The 15,389-nt window shown below is 38.4% G+C and overlaps 1 pseudogene across 1 annotated transcript in view; it reads left to right on the top strand.

Moving 5' to 3' along the window:
- Nucleotides 1-15,389, top strand: part of LOC144642168 (uncharacterized) — a 41,117-nt pseudogene that overhangs the window by 12,747 nt on the left and 12,981 nt on the right. The window contains exons 2-3 of the transcript XR_013568707.1: nucleotides 1,311-2,124; nucleotides 12,202-12,952. The product of XR_013568707.1 is annotated as an uncharacterized LOC144642168 (transcript). The remainder of the gene's footprint in view (nucleotides 1-1,310; nucleotides 2,125-12,201; nucleotides 12,953-15,389) is intronic.

Here is a 15,389-nt window from a genome sequence, read left to right as displayed (position 1 = left end):
AAGTATAGCAGATCCAACAACTGCTGTGTAAGAACACACAAAAGTGACTAAAGTTACTGTTTGCTGACTGGGCAGAATAATACAAAGGATTATTTCTGCTCAATCAGGAGCCAACATAAGCAAAGCCGTTTGGAAATGGTCTGGAGAGACTCGTTTCCCAGGGCATCATTCAGCCCTTCTTGAAAACTTTTGCCACTCCGATTTTGGCCGAGTTTACTTTGTTTTGGCATGACTAACTGCCCCTGGGTCTCTGAGAATGAAGTTCACCATGTAGTTTGGTGTATACTTCTTGTAATAATGATCCCCTCTTCTTGGGAATTTTTTTCCCTGTCTTCCCCCACCCTTTACTGTGATCCAATTTTTTGGAGGGGGGTGGTGATACCCCCTCAACCTAAGCCTCATGTAACATTGCACTATTATGTGATGATTATTGGAAACACGATAATAGATTTTATACCATGCCATAGAAAATACAGCCAATCAGAATACAGGAAAGCCGTTGTATATTTGTCTGTCTTCAACCCAACCTTCCCATCGTGCGCTGCGATCTTATTCTCGACAAAATTTAGTCAGCGTATTTTCTATGGCATGGTATAAAATAGTTACACAACACTTTCTTGTGGTATACTTAACAATTATTCCACGAGGGTCCATTGGATATGAGATGGTAGATAGTAGATATTTGAGCTCCCCAGCTGTTTTCATAACGCGCATCAGCTACCATATTTGTGGTCAGTGGTATATGAGCTCATATACTCTTGCCTGTTAACCAATCAAAACTCAGGAATTGCAATTTACCATTGCTAGTAAAGGCGAGTGTGGATACCGAGAAAATGCAAGTGACAAGTGGGATATTCCATAGTGTACCACTCGAAAGCGTTGCATAACTAGTATGTATCTGCTATCCTACAAATTGAGGTTAATTTTAACACTGTAAGTGAGAATCAGACCTGTTGAACTAAACTTCATCAATTAACTTCGGTAGGAGATTCTGAGGGCATTTTCCCCTTGAAATTTTGAAATTGTAGAATGCTCTTATACCACTTGTGTTAAAGGCCAGTTTTGGCCATTTTGTCAGTAAAAAAACCCGTAGTAGGGTTAGCGGCATGCTTTCCTGGGAAATTTTCAATTGTCAGAGCCTCATTGTAGACCTTCTGGCAAAACTTTGTATTTTGATACATTCATTGTTTGCATGCCCCCCCCCCCCCTCAAATCCCATTACCCATGTACTTTACATTGTAAAAAGTAACAACCTTGTGACAAGCTGTTGAATTGTTTTAGGACGTTTCTCGCATTCTGTTTATTTCCAGGTAGACGCAAGGAGATGTCGAAACTAACGACCCATGAAAGACAACACACAAGTAAAAAGTCTCATAAATGCAAGCAATGTAGCAAATGTTTTAACCAAGCAGGACATTTGAGGATTCATGAAAGAGTCCACACAGGTAAAAAGCCTTTTGAATGCAAAGAGTGTGGCAAATGTTTTAGTCAAGCAACATATTTACGAATTCACAAAAGAGTCCACTCAGGTGAAAAGCCTTATGAATGCAAGCAGTGTGGCAAGTGTTTTAGCAGAACAGGACCTTTACAGATACATGAAAGAGTCCACTCGGGGGAAAAGTCTTATGAGTGCAAACAGTGCGGAAAGTGCTTTAGACACGCTTTAAGTTTAAGGACTCACGAAAGAGTTCATACTGGTGAGAAGCCTTATGAATGCAAACAGTGTGGCAAGGGTTTTAGTCAAGCAACACATTTACGAATTCACGAAAGAGTCCACACAGGTGAAAAGCCTTATGAATGCAAACAGTGTGACAAGTGTTTTAGTCCAGGAACACATTTACGAATTCATGAAAGAGTCCACACAGGTGAAAAGCCCTATGAATGCAAACAGTGTGGCAAGTGTTTTAGCCAAAGAGGATCTTTAAAGATGCATGAAAGAGTCCACTCGGGGGAAAAGCCTTATGAGTGCAAACAGCGTGGCAAGCGTTTTAGACTAAGAACAGATTTAAGGTCTCACGAAAGAGTTCATACTGGTGAGAAGCCTTATGAATGCAAACAGTGTGGAAAATGTTTTAGTCAAGCATCAAATTTACGAACACATGGAAGAGTCCACACAGGAAAAGGGTGTAAGGGTGCTGTGGCAGCATCCGACTTGCGAGAACTCAAGCTCGGCTACTTTGAATGTTGGATTTGTTTGGAGGAGCTAGGTAGTCGAGCTCTACTTCTTGAACATTACGATAATCACATGACTATAGCTAATTGAGCCTGGCTCTTAACTACAGTGGAGAATGCTACACAAGAGAATGTTTAAAAAAAGTTCGGTGACCATTGAGACTGTTTAAACGTGGCTGGTTAGGTTAAATGGTTTAATTGCGTCATGTGTGACGTCACTCCTTTATGACTGCCATGGCACACAAAGCCGAAATCGTATAGCAAGGCAGGTCTTCATTTCTGTTTGGTTACCGTTACATGTTTCTGAAACATCTTTTAAGAATGTTGACTAGACCCTTTTTTTTTGTGGGCTTCTGTTCCGGTTTTGTTGTGTTAAAGTTATGTGATAAACCACCAATGGACAAGCGAAGAACAATTAAAGGGGTGTCTGATTTATATTTTCCTTGAATGTTTTTCTAGGCTTATTATTATGCTTCTATTTGTTGGTGGGTGATATCACAAAGAAATTGGACATCCTTGTTCGTTATAATAATAATAATTAATGAACTTATATTGCGCAAGTATCAATCAAGGATTTTCACTTGCGCATTACAATATTTATAAAAATTTAAATTACTAAATGGCCCTGTTGTATAAACTAACTGCGATTTTAAGACGGCAATACCGCATTTTATACCATGCCATAGAAAATACAGCCAATCAGAATACAGGAAAGCCGTTGTATATTCGACGGTATTCAACCCAACCTTCCCATAGTGCGCTGCGACTGTATTCTCGACGAAATTTAGTAAGCGTATTTTCTATGGCATGGTATAAAATAGTTACACAACACTTTCTCGTGGTATACTATGGAATATCCCACTCACCACTTGTATTTTCTTGGCATACACACTCGCCTAAAGGCTCGTGTGTATACCGAGAAAATACAAGTGACTCGTGGGATATTCCATAGTATACCACTCGAAAGCGTTGCATAACTAGTATATATTGACGGCTAGTTGGGAGAAAATATAGTTCGTATTTGGCGGGGTGGCAAAGCGACGGAGCCCAATACAAAGAATATGTTTTCTCCCAACGCCTTTTTTATAATGCAGTATTTCCGTCTTAAAATCGCAATTAGTTTTGTATCGCGATTCAACTATTCTTTTCGAACTAAGTGGACACCAAACATATATCTGTTTCTGATTAGGGTGTAAATTCTTACTACTCGCGAAGAGTTGTATACGAATACTGAACACGCGATAACAAAGGCTGTAAATTTCTCACAGAAACTAAAATAAATTCGATACTAGCTATGCAACGCCTTCGAGTGGCAAATGTTTTTCGTCTTTCAGTATCCGCCAATATGGAGGATATAGAATGGTCACCAAAATTAGCTTGAATCTTGTATTGACCGTATTTATTTGAATTATAAGGACCTCGGAATCTCGAATTTTGAAAACCACCGTCTGGGAGTCTCGGAGTTTTGCTAGCGTTTGTTATATCTAAGAGGGAACGTCCAATGAAAGCTGAACTGAACTGAATTTAAAAGGTTTTGCTCATCTTATAACCAAACTGAGCCAATCTATTACGGTCATTACGAATTGTAAGAAAAAAAGTTGAAAGTGAAATAGACTTGATCGCAATTACGCAAACCACATGTACAGAGAAGCCCCGTTTAAACAATACCTGAAGTTTAGCAATTTAGCTGTTACTAGCACACTTTTTTTATTAACTTGACAAATCCCTGCAATTTTCTTAAGAAAATAACGTTGAGCTACAGCATGTCTATGGTTACCAAGAAATTGTTCCATGGCGCACTTATTTTTTTTTTTCTGCACGGTGTATTTCAAGACCTGTTTTAAAAACATTTTATGTGCACCACTCTTATGAAAAGGGCGAGGAGAAGGGGGAAATATAGTCATCCTCGGAAACCCGGGGGCATTTGGTCAGGGCCAGCCTAGTCCCTAGGCGTTCTCCTGCTCTCTCGGGCGAGCACGAGGTCCACGTAAGGGCCTGGGAACAGGTTCACGAATTTCGCGCCAAATCGATAAGTGGGAAGGGAACGCCTGGGTACTAGGCTGGGTCGGGGCGAAACGAAGTAAACCGAACAGGAAAACGAGAACGAGCTCTTTCGCTCGCCCGTTTGAATCGATTTTCCAGCTCGGCCTTCGTGTCGCCCCAGCCAACCGCCCCTGGGTTTCCGAGGATGGCGGCAAGCACCCTCCCATTTTAGTTCCCAGAACCCAGGATCCTTCTGCAGGGCCGGGTTGTTCAAAGCACGATTAAGCTAATTCCGGAGTTGTATGAATATTGATGTCAGTTTTTTTACTTCTTAGTGAGGTTTTTGGGTTTTTTTTCACTGTCTTCCATTTATGACATCGACTTATCTCAAACTCCACAAATGACCATAAATCTTAAGCAATAAAGACACAATTGTGCATGAGAAATTGAACCCTCCATAAAGTTTTAAACCTGGATCAGTGTTTATCCTAGTCCAATCCAAATATATTTTCCATTCGTTCTCGTCCCGCGTTTCTTTTGGTCAGAGCGTCTATGTTGGAAGCTTGCAGAAGTGTTGGTTTTGATCGAGTAAATAGCAAACTATACTCGGCTCTCAGTTAGGTCAAATTCTCAATTGACCGCTTTGAAGACCTTGAATGTAAAGATGTTAGAGGTGTCTGTTTCCTTTTCTATAAATACTAAAAACACATAAAATATAACGTGTCTTATTACGTGCTCTGTGGTCTCAGCGAGGATTTCTTGTCGAGTCAAACACTTGTAAAATGCGTATATCGCACGTAATTTTAATCCCTCAAGTGGCAAGTAAGTCCCTCAGTCCTTTCCCCCTTTCTCCATCCAGGCAATAGACCCGTTTAGCTACGTATGTAAATTGCCCATTTCATATCATGTAATGTTTTCCAGAGAATTGATCCTTTGTCTATCTGAAAATTATTCATTCGTTTCCACGTGAATTTGTTTTATTTTGAAAGAGATAATTCTCAAGGGTGATATCACGTGGTCTTTAATGGGACAACAAACAAACGAAAAGAGATCTATTTCACGTGGCTGATGGAAGATGCCCTGTTTTAAGCCAATCAACGTGCGTGACTTTCAATGCCCTACCTAGAAAAAAAAAACGCGGGTCAGATCATGAACCGGCTTGGCACTAGGCCCCACCCGGTAAATTAGATACAGTAACAAATGCTATACCGATCAATTGAGGAGCTTACCATTTGTTCCAGTGGTACGGATCGAAAAGATTATTTGACAAATCGTAATCTTTTACCACTGGTACGATTGGTGAGGGTGTTTTGAAGAATGGTACCAGTTCATGTATATTGTTCATTAGTGGACATCCCCCGCCCAGTTACTACTGGATTCCCGCCATCTACCCTCTTTAAGAATGCTGAAGTGTTGAAAAAATTACAACGCCCTCGAAAAACTTATTGTGCAACGTTGTATGATATGCCTGCTGAAAAGAAAAATCAAGGAGGCCATCCATTTCAGACGTCAACGTCCAACGCTGAACAGAGACGGGGGCGACGATCTTCCCGCACCCGTTGTCACGTGACGTTGAGAGCTGACTTCAATCGCTGATGAAGACTGTGCGGTACAGTCGAAAGCTTCACTTACAAATTTTTCAGACCTTGTGACAAGAGTTTTTTTTGTTTATTTACCACAAAGGTCAAGATGAACGTACATAGTCAAATTATAGTTTCATTTGAACTGGGACATGTTCTCAGTTATTTTCTGTAAAATTTAGAAAATAGGTCCTCTGCTTATATTTGCTCAACGTTCCTTTCAGTTGGGCGTATTTTGGGAGATCGGCGGGCGTTTTATCTTCGTTAATATCAATAAACTTCTCCAACTCGCTTCGAACATACGCACAAGCTTTCCCCATAAAAGACACCACCGCGTTTCTTAAAACAAAAGGAATAAAGAGACAAATGAAAATAAACAAATTGCAAAGGACAGACCTTTCGCTTTTCATCTTTGTATCCATTTGTCTCCAACTGATCTGAACAAATTTAGTTCAGTCGTTTGTGACGAAATTCTATTACGTCTGTTTTGTCATTTGCTTGCGCGTGCTGCACGCGCAAATCCGCGCGCGCGCTGTTTCCCCGAATTTTTGGAATGAAAATGCTAGACAAAAATAGTAGAAAGCAAAAGTGTTTTGTCCTATAAACTAAAAAATAAACGTTAATAAGCATGCATCATCACTTGTAGTAAACGGTGGTAAAACACTGATATTTAGCATTCACTATAACTGTTCCATATTTTGCTCGCTGATTGGTCCTTGCATCACGGGATGATTATTGCTCTAATAATCAAATCGTTCACGTACAAAATTTCCAATAAATACTATGAGGACTAAAATATAAAAGTACGTAAATACATTCATCTGCTTGAAGGTTACACAACGAACGGTAGAACTAGAGACGGTTACCAATGACGTGTGCACCTTTTTCTTTGCCTAAAAACTTAAGTCTTTCATCACAAAACATAAGCGAAAAAATCAAAACTAAGCGAATAAGGATACAAGGCGATTAAAGCGATAAAGTAAACAAACTTAGATGGTGTAAAAATAAAATATTTACCTTGATGTTGGCTTTATCGAACAGAAAGTTGCCATTTTTGCCCCATACATTTGAAACAATAACGTCATCAGAACATAAATTCGCCACGATCGCAATTCGAGCATTCGTCAAAACTGAAACCAATAGGCTCGATTACAGTGTTTACAGGGCGTTTGATGCAATTTTATGGAGAAAGTCTACAAACTTAAAATCTTTGAGTACACAAACCGAATAACTTACATTTAACGCAAACCAAAAGAAAATAAAATAAAAGAATTCCCGCGTTTTACATTCAAAGCAAAGCTTTACTTGCTTGTCTTTCACCTACTCACCATGCCTCGATTTTTAAAGCACTGAATCACAGAAATAGTTTGGAAATTCAATTTTTTTTAGAAAAAAATAAAAGCTCTCCGACTCCCGGTTTTTCCTCCGATCAGACTTTCTTGCGAGCTCCTAAGTTCCCAAGTCCAGTCCAAATATTTGTTATCCTGCGATGCTTTAGGTCAGCGTATTCAAGCATCGCGCGCGCGGCAGGCACAAAGAAAGAGCGTCTGTGTTGGAAGCTTGCAGAAGTGTTGGTTTTGATCGAGTAAATAGCAAAGAATTCTCCTTGTGAAGGTAAGAAAACTTTAAAATGGCGTTTTGTACATAGGGAATTCCTTTGGTGCTAAGATACTTGGCCCAGATATTAGGATTCTTGATATTTTAAGCGATCGCGCTGTAACATCATATCGATAGTGTGCTTGCAGCTTTTATCGTTACTATGCATTTTTGCTTGAGTTCAACTGAATTAGCTCGTTGAAAAGTGAAACAGATCGTATGATCGTCGAGTCACAATCCAATAAAAATTTAATGCATCGGAGAATCGAAGTGAAACACTCACGCTGTTTTGGAACCTTGCAAAGTTTTCGACGACGCCATCTTGGTAGCCAGCGTAGCTTGGCGTTCTTGTCAGTCGGGGAGAGCGAGAAATCGCGCGCGAGCAAAAGCGACGGCGGGGGAAAAAGGAAAGAAAGAGCGCGTTCCTTCTCTCTCGCCGTCGCGCGATTTCTCGCTCTCCCCGACTGACTGGAACGCCAAGCTACGCTGGCTACCATCTTGGTTGCGACTGAAATGTCCCCGGCGTATTCAATCGAACAAAATTGAACCAAAATTCAGTCGAACCCAATCAAACACTAATTTCGATCAGATATTATTGCGATTTTTAGTGAAATGCGAACTCTGAAATTCAAAATCCAACTAAGGATTGAGCTTTCTGCTGCTGTCAATCATAATTATTGCCACTGCCAACGAACAATGACAAACAGAAACAAACAAAATGGATCGAAATCTTCCAATCACAACTGGCAGACGTGACCTTTTGACCTGGCCGAAGTGAACTACTGTTTCCCAAGAGGTCCACTAAGATGATTGACGGCAGCAAAAAATGTAAACCGGTGGTCGAGGATTGAATTTCAGAGTTCGCATTTCTCTGAAAACCGCAATAAGGCTGAAAGAACTAGTAAAACATGTACAATATAGTCCTGTGCAATTCTACATGCAGGGTAGAATGCCTCCTCTCTGGCATCATTCCCACTGTTTATTGCTGTAAGGTCACAGTTGAAGTTTATTTATTAAACTGTACAAACAGTACTATTTTACCCTGGGAAAGAGCCTTACCATGCCAGTTCCAAACAGCTCTCTGAATTCTACCTCCTCATTGGGCAGAAAAATTCCTTTGTATTGCCTTTGTATTATTCTGTCCAATCAGCATACAGTAACTTCAAGATTACTTTCATGTGTTCTCATACGGTGGTTGTTGTATCGGCCATACTTTCATTTCAATTTACATCAGCAAACCAAAGAAAAGCCAGGAAATCAGTTTGGATGTCACAAAGAAAGAAATTTCAAAAGATTTTTGTAGTTTTATCACAAATGGTGGCTTGTCTACCTGTGATGCATTGGCTGCACCAAAAAAAAGCAGTGCAGAAAAGTTCCAGTTGTCCAAAGAAGAGAATCGCAAAAAAATGATATCAGCGATTGATGTGAGCTTGAAATTTTCAGTTTTCTGAGCCTTTTATTTTGGGATAAAGTATCAAAGGTACAATTGCTAGCTTGTACTCTTTAATTTTTTTTTCGGCCAACTGGAGCATGTTTGCACTGCATGCATTTTTTGGCGCATGGCTAAAAAAATTATACCAAAAGAATGCCAATGCATTGCGCAGGTAAACAAGCCACCATTTTGATATCCTGATTGGTCCAAACCAAATCTCTCTGGTGGATCATGAAAATTCTTTCTTTCTGACATCAGGAATGTTTTTCCTGGCTTTTTTCAGCTTGCTGATGTAAATTACCTTATTATAGTAAATTAATGCTTCATGAATTTCAAAAATTCGCATTAATTTAAGTCCCAATTTCTCAATACAGTCCAGATGTTCTCATCTATTAGGAAAAAGCATGATTTCATCGGGTGGAAATCTACCGGTAGCATTGAAACTGTGAAGATTCCTTCAGTTAATGCCTAGGTTGGGCTTAAAGGATCCCAGTCAGCCTCCGCCATTTTCTCTGCCATCTAAATTCGGACATTACGCATGTTGAAAAGAAATCCTTGTCCATCCTTGAGCGTTTGCTTTACAGAAGTCACCTGCCTTCACTCCAACTTTTCTTTGCCAATTATTTTTCCTGCAGTTTTGACTGTCCTTGCCCCCACTAACTGCCCCTAGGTCACTCTTTGAGGATGTCCCTATAACAATAGTGTAACAGTACATTACTTTGCTATAAAACAGGGTTTCCCTTTCTCCCTAAACTATACTGTGAAACAGGAGTCATTAATGTTCTTTATTGCATGGAGACAGAATCACAAACTTGAGATATATATATTGAGCAATTATTCCACAAGTGTGCATTGGATATGAGATGGTAGATAGTCAACAAGGGGCGTAGCGCCAAGTTGGCTATAACGATCTCATATCCAACAAGCACGAGTGGAATAATTGTTTTATTAAAATCGCCCAATAAATTGCAATATTTGAGTTTCCCAGCTATTTTTGTTGACGCGTATCGGCTACCAAATTTGTGGTCAATGATACATGTATATGAGCTCATATACCATTGCCTGTGTTAACCAATCAAAATGCAGTATTGCAATATGCCATTGCTAATTTTTAAGAAAATTGCCAAATATTCCATGTCAAATAAATTTCAGGCATGACCAATAATATCAATGATTTGAAATTGATTGAGTGACACCAAATGATGATTGACATGTCGTTACATTGGAAAAACTATGACGTGTCACCCTCGGTAAATAAAGTTTGATTTATTGATTGATTAATATTGATTGGTATCAGCTTATCAATGACCAATGGACTGACAATTTTTATTATTATTATTAGTTATTGGCGCAAAACTATTTACAATAAACGGTTCTATGATACAATCGTTAAAATGAAAAGCAAAATATGTTATAATATTTTATTAATGACCAATCGAATAATTATTGATTGTCACCACCAAATCCTGGGAGCAACTTCTGCAAACTGGTAAATGCAATGACATTTTGATAGTAGTAGGTTTAAATGGAGTCAAGCAGTATAATTAGTAATTCCAAATTGTACACCATAGTGCTCCCTACATTTCCATGGCAACAAATATTGATGTATGTCTCCCGAATTTTTTCCAGATATTCCAAAGATTTTGAAAGTGGGTTTAAAGTTTCTGAAATAATCTCAGGTTCTACCAAAGAATTCTGAAGTTGATCATCACAAAGAATTCTGAAGATTTCCACTTCATACCCAAAACTTCGCATGTTTTTCTGAAGCTGATATAAAGATTTTCAAACATTTCTGAAGTTGACCCAAAGTATTTCAAAGATTTCCAAAGTCCATCCAATTAACCCTCCATGATTTCCTGAAATTGCTTTGTAGACTTCCAAACATTTCTGAAGCTTACCCAAAGACTTCTGTAGATTTCCAGATTAGTTTTAAATTAATAGTTGATGCAAAGTTTTCTGAAGTTAACGCAAAGACACAAGCAAGGATTTCTAAAATTCACCATGTGGTTTGGTGTATACTGCTTGTAATATAGAATGATCCCCTCTTCTTTGGATTTTTTTCCCTGTCATCCACCACCCTTCACCATGATCCTAACTTTTTTTTTTTTTTTTTTTGGGGGGGGGGGGGGTGATACCCCCTCAACATTTACCTAATGTAACATTGCACTGTTATGTGATAATTTATTGGAAGCACAATAATTCAATGTATCTGCTATCCTACAAAGTGTGGTTGAAACTTGAAAACTTGCAAACTTTATTTACCCTGGTATTATGAGGCCTCTAGCAAGTGATGCCAATGAAACCGAGTAAATAAATACATGAAAATGAAGAAAAATAAATAAATAAAATAGGCCGTTTCCGAGTTACCCTTTGCCTCTGTTTTAAAACAAGTCTACGTGCAAAGCCATTCAAATGAAAATGAGTTTGATTTTCATGAAAATGAACCTGTAGGTGAAACTCATTTTCACATGAATGGCTTCACACGTAGACTCGTTTTGAAATAGTGGCAAAGGGTAATCAGCAATGGCCTATAGATTTCTAAGTCCTTAAATAAATTTAAAATAAAATAACATATTATAATAGAATAATGAGAATACTATAAATAATTAAAACACTAACACTGTTGGTTAGAATCAGAACTGTTGGACTAATTAACATCAATTTATTTTGGTATGGGATACTGACAGAAGTCTTCCTTGGAAATGTTGAAAATGTAGAATGCTCTTCGTGCGTACTACCGCCACTTACACTGTATGAGCCCGTTTTGGCCATTTTCTCAGTAAAAATAACAGACTTCTTGAGTTAGGGGCATGCTTCCCTAGGGTAATATCATTTGCAGAGAATAACGTTACTTAGATGATATTAATAACGTTTTAGAGAATTTTAAATTTACTTTTTTATTTCTATTTATATAAAATGTTTATTTTTACACACATACACATTGTAACGAGAACTTATTGTACTCCTAAGTGTCACGTGTTTAAATAAAATTAGATTTTGAGAGCCTCATTTTAGGTCTTCTGGCAGAACTTTGCACTATGTACAGTATTATTATTATTATGTAGTTGCTGTAATTTTAACACTAACGCATAATTTTTGCATGCTCCCCCTCAAATCTCACCAGGTGCCTCCCCCCCCTCCCCATCCACTGCCCGTCAAAATAAACGCATTCGTACGTTGATGACTCTTCTACAATGGGTTAGCAGGACAACTAAATTAATATCATCTAAGTAACTGTGTTTCGGAAAAACAGATCATTACACCCTTGATAGCCACTGCATACCCATAGCCATGCATACAACATAAGAAGGTACACTATAAGTACCTTGTGACAAGTTGTTGAATTGTTTTAAACTTTTCTTTTATTCCCAGGTCTGGACACATAAAGATGTCGAATCTAATAACCCATGAAAGACAACACACAAGAGATATCGGCAGTTCTCATAAATGCAAACAGTGTGGAAAATGTTTTAACAGTGCAGGAAATTTGAGGACTCATGAAAGAGTACATACTGGTGAAAAACGTTATGAATGCAAACAGTGTGGCAAGTGTTTTAACGTTGCAGGAAATTTGAGGACTCATGAAAGAGTTCATACTGGTGAAAAACCTTATGAATGCAAACAGTGTGGCAAGTGTTTTAGACAAGGAGGAGATTTGCGAACTCATGAAAGAGTTCACACGGGTGAAAAGCCTTATGAATGCAAACAGTGTGGCAAGAGTTTTATACAGGCATCACATTATCGAACTCATGAAAGAGTCCACACAGGCTAAAAACCCTATGAATGCAAAAAGTGTGGCAAGTTTTTTAGACAAAGAGGAGATTTTCGAACGCATGAAAGAGTCCACACGGATGAAAAACCTTATCAATGCAAACAGTGTGGCAAATGTTTCAGAACTGCAACACAATATCGAACTCATGAAAGAGTCCACACAGGTGAAAAGCCTTATGAATGCAAAAAGTGTGGCAAGTGTTTTAACCAATTAGGAAGTTTGAGGAATCACGAAAGAGTCCACACGGAAAAGAATTCTTATAAATGCAAACTGAGCTACAAGAACTTCAAGATACCCAAAGATGTAAACTGTAGCACTGATCCAGTCGATAAAGGTACTAAAATTAATGCAACAAAAATGATTATTCATTTACGGCAACATCGGACCCGCAAGAACTCGAACAAGGCCACGTTGAATGTTGGATTTGTCTGGAGGAGTTAAGTAATCGAGCTCTACTTCTCGAACACTACGCTAATCATATGAAATAGAGTATTGTTACTTACTTTATAAGCTTGTTTGCGTTGTAAGCATGTATTATTTAGTTTTGTTGCGTACAAAATCTATGCCATGTTACACGTAGCCAGCGAACGCAGACGCAGTCATTTTTGTCATGTAAAAAATTACCTTCTAATAAGAGGCTCTAAGCTACAAAAACACTGAAGATGTATCAGTTTTAACTAATAAAAAAAATAAAAAGGTGTAAAAATTGTTGCGATTTTTCTGTAAAGCGCTTTTGAACTTTTAGGATATTGGCGCTATACAAATGTTTTATTATTTATATTTATTTAAGATTGGTGACGATTGAGACGATTGCAAATACCGAACTTAAAACACCGTGACAAAGTTTGTTTATTGCTGTTATGACACCCAAAGGTCAAACCGTGAAGCAAACCTGCAGGTCTTCATGTTTAAGTTTTGTTGCATCATATAAACCAAACTACACTGTAGTGATGATATTGACTGGTAAATGTCAAGATAACTAATTATGTTAAATAGAGTCGTTATGTCTCCCACTTCAATGATGTTACACATGTAGTACACTTTCCTTACGCAGTGCTAACAAGTCTCAAGGGGGACGTTGTTGCATAAGGTACAAAAGTAAAAGACAGTAAAAAAATCGATATACAGTAATAACGAAAATAAACAATTGAAATGCCGCAAAGTATCTTTGACAGAGGTCCTCCATTTGTAAGAGTGAAAGAAACTTGACAGCTGCTAGTGATGTCGAGTCACGGGCGACGAGTTTGTGATTATCAGAAAAGGGCCGTGAAAATTGGGTTATATAAACAATTGGCAATTTTGAATAACACTAGTCAAGAAGTGCGATATACACCTCGTAGTTCTTTGTGTAGTTCTCTCGTGTTCTTAAAAATTCTTGCGTGCTTGTGATGCTCAACAAGGACTTCGAATGCGTTAATAAGTTTCTTCTAAGGAACTTGAGATCATTAGTCTTTGCGTTAAACGTTTTGTTACTTACAAATACCATGATATAAACCGTCATAGAACAGGACGGAAATTTTTTAACCCGAGGGGGGATGTAAAATACAAACGCCTGTGACGTCCTACGCAGAGCGCGCTCAGTATCTTATCTATGTTTTAATCCCTTGGTAAAATACACTGTCATCCTCGCCCTGAAGCAAGTATTTAAAAGCTGTATCTTTTAGGAGTAACTTAAGTAAAGAGTGATGTTTTAAGTCAACGGCAAGCAAACTTGTATGACAGTCTTTTTATTATCGTATCCGTATATTGAGGAAAACCTGAAGTGGAAAAGTCATATATAGATTGAAAGCGATTTATAACATTTGTCTACCGGATACAAATAAAGTTATGGAATTTTTAAAAGTGTGGGCCGTGGAAAGTCATGGAAAATGGTATTGATAAAGCAGTGTTCTTTTTTCATTTTTTATTTTTTGCAAAAAAGGTAAAAGTGTGCCAGAAATCAAGATGATTTTTGAAAATTTACAAGAAAAAGGTCAAGTCTAGGTCATGGAAAACATGGAAAAGTCATGGAAAAGGTCATGTTTGAAAAAAAAAAAGCCATGAAATTTCAAAGGCTGAATGGAGTTTGAAACCTGGATGGACCTAAATAGACGGACGTAAAATCGCGAGCGGAAGTGATTTTTGATCTTTTTTCGATGAGAAAGTTACACTAACAAATACCGTGAGTGGAAATTCTCCCATACAGACCTCTTGCTTGGTTAACAAGAGCTTATTATCACAGAAAAGGTATGTAGACCGCTTGATACAGAAAAGACAGCTCTCTTGCTCTGGGTGGTCGGTAGACTGGAACAAGAAAAAGATCCGAAAGATGAAATCCCGGAGTCCAATCCAAATACTGCGGAGATATTTCTTTTGCTAGCAGACTGGAACTAGCGTTATCAGTCACGTAACCTAAAGCGTCGTTCGTGTCGATCTGTGTTGCCCGCACAAGAATTTTGATCAAGTATAAAACAGCAAAGGCTTCTTCTAGTGCTGGTAAGATAACATTAGAAATGTCTTGTTGCTTAGTAGATGTATTCGGGTGCTAGAATTCCTAAACTAGATCAGGCTTTGAGCCTCGATCGTTATATTTAGCGATTGCACCCTATTGAACATCGATAGCATCCTTTATAATTATAAGCTTGTGGCTAGCCCCATACTTAATTATGCATACACATTATTCCACACAATCAATCCTTCACACACGAACGACACTCACGAATAGAACGAGAGTGACAAATTGTATGCATTATTTAGTATGGGGTTACGCAGTTGGTTAAGGACAGCTCGCCCAGTTTAGTGTTGTTGGAGAATGAAACTTCTCGTTTGCTTCTTTCATTTACAATCTTGGCAAGTTTTCCGTATAACCCCATAC

Source organism: Oculina patagonica, chromosome 2 (assembly GCF_052425735.1).
Source record: "Oculina patagonica isolate OP01 chromosome 2, crgOcupat, whole genome shotgun sequence".
NCBI lineage: Eukaryota > Metazoa > Cnidaria > Anthozoa > Scleractinia > Oculinidae > Oculina > Oculina patagonica.
Note: the sequence above shows the minus strand (reverse complement) of the source record. Positions and strands in the feature narration are given on the sequence as shown.